Source organism: Frankliniella occidentalis, unplaced genomic scaffold (assembly GCF_000697945.3).
Source record: "Frankliniella occidentalis isolate FOCC.00 unplaced genomic scaffold, Focc_3.1 Scaffold525, whole genome shotgun sequence".
NCBI classification, from domain to species: domain Eukaryota; kingdom Metazoa; phylum Arthropoda; class Insecta; order Thysanoptera; family Thripidae; genus Frankliniella; species Frankliniella occidentalis.
The window spans coordinates 31,829-34,397 of NW_026267642.1; positions in this window are offsets into that span (position 1 = coordinate 31,829).

Sequence of the window (2,569 nt, forward strand, 5' to 3'; positions counted from 1 at the left end):
TTAGTTTTAAGTTTGATTATGGAATAGCATTCTAAAATAGGTATGCATAGCCTCATTAGTGTGAGTCATTTACTTTAGTGATAGTCAAAGATAAAACTTTTCCGAGTCAAAAGCCGTTGACATCAAGTTAAAAGAAGTCACAAGGCAACTTACTTTCTTGTGTTTTTCTTTTCTACTTAGAATAGCTTTAAAAATGGAATATCATTCCAAATTAGATTTACTTAGTCTTAGTGATGTGACATACCTACTTCATTTAGTTCTCATGACACAACTTTTATCGAAGTTCAGCCACGATTCCAACTGGTTTAAACATGAACGCCTTGCTTAGGCCAGAGAAGGAAGGAAACTTGCCATTGAAACAACACCACACACACACACGTCGACACACACCTTGCGGGCTTGAACTTCGAGCACGGTCATGATGTACAGCAGGTCAAACTTGGACAAACTTGAACACGTGTTCACTCGCGTCGGGACTGACTGGCGAGAGATGCGCACAGCGCGACGGTTCCACGACGACTGAGGAGCGGAGCGAGCGGCGCACCGGCCGGCGGCAGACGTCGGGCGAGAGGGGGAGAGGTGCGGGGAGTTGGCTCGGCAGAGCGGAGTGTCGGCTGCTGCGGAGGGGGGCTGTTGCCGGAGTGTGGCGCAAGGCAGAAGGCAGGTGGGTTGCCTAGTGTGACGGCGCAAAAAGACACGGGGCCGCTGCACCCGTGACAGCCAACTCTTTCTTCACCAAAAAAAAATGAATCATGCTTGCAGGATGAAATTTTTTTTTCTCACATGTAATAGGGCTGCATTTGGTCGGCGTGGAAGGGTCCTATTTCTTCACCATGTTGATCCTTCACAATATAAGACACGTTGCCATCCTTCCTTACAACAGTAAAAGGTGCCCGATACCTCCCTGCCAACTTCTTAGTGAATCCTGCAGCTTTATCAGATTTCATGAAATTCTTTAGATTAACAACATCCCCAGGCTTGAATGGGTCTGGTCTTCTACGAAGATTGTAGCGGGCTGCAGTCCTTTCCTGTGCGACAATAAGTTTCTTCTGCACATCGGTCGTGAGAATTTCTAATCTTTGGAATATCTTGGAATACTCCATGGGATCTTCAGTGGCAAGTTCATCCTGAGGATGCAGGAGTCGAAGGCGACCATCCAAAGGCACTTCTTTTCCAAACACAAGGAAGTTGGGGGAAAACCCTGTTACAGTTCTGACTGAAGAGCGAAGCGCATGCTGGATTTCAGGTAGATGTTCGTCCCATTTCTTCTGATTTTCCTTGCTATAGGATCGCAGCATAGCTCCTAAAGTCTGATTTGTCCTCTCCGTTGGATTGCTCCGCGGGTTGTAGGGCAAATTAAATCTCTGATCTATCTTGAATTCAGTACACAGCTTCTTCATCTCCTCTCCTCGATACTGTTGACCATTGTTGGATACAAGCAAGCGGGGTGCCCCATGAACTAAGAAGACGTCTTCCCGAAGGTGACGGATGACTGGTTTGGCGGCAGCAGAACGCAAGGGTTTTAAGAAGCAGTACTTCGAAAAGTAATCAGTGGAGACAGCGACAAAGGTATTTCCAAGACTGGATCGAGGCAAAGGACCTATAAGGTCAGTAGACAACACCTCAAAAGGCTCAGAAATTTTGTCTTTAGAGTTCATGAAACCAGCTGGAGCCTCATGAGAAATCTTGACTTCTTGACATGTCTTGCATCTTCTGACGTAGTCGACAACATCCTTTTGCATCTTGGGCCAGTAGCCGCGAAGACGTACCTTGCAAAATGTGCGAAAAGCCCCAACATGAGCACTGGTGGGCACATCATGGCATAAATTCAGCAGAGCTTCTCTACAATCTTGGGGAATAACTTGAACCCACTTCATAGGAAGGTCGGCACCGACTCGGATGAGCTTGTACAACACGCCATCCCGTACAGAGAAACTATCGTATAGATGAGGTTCAGACTGCACCTTATGAACAAGTTCGTTGTACCAAGTGTCACCAATAGTTTCAGGCAAATCAATCAGATCTACTTCAACACTATCTCCAGCATCTTCAGGGTTCCTGCTGAGGGCGTCAGGAGCTTGCATGGCAGTCCCCTTACGATGGATGATATTCATATCAAATTGTTGTATTTGTACAGCCCAACGAGCAAGTCTGCCCGAAGGGTTCTTCAGCCTGGATAACCACAATAAGGAGCTGTGATCAGTGATCAAATCAAAATTGTAACCCTCCACATAGGGGCGAAAAGCAGTAAATGCATGAAGAACGGCTAAACATTCTAACTCCGTTGAGGCATACTTCGGCTCCCTGCCCTTGAGAGACCGACTGGTGTAAGCAATGACATGCTCCCCGTCGGCAAAGTCCTGACACAGGATCCCACCTGTACCAAGGGCAGAGCCGTCGGTGTAGATCTTGAAGCGCTTGGAGAAATCAGGAGCTCGAAGAACAGGTGATGATACTAGCTTCTCCTTCAGGTAAGTGAAAGCTTCCTGTGCTTCCTTTGTCCACCGAAAGGGCACTCCCTTCTTCAACAAGTCAGTCAGGGGCTTTGCAGCGACACTGAACCCATTTA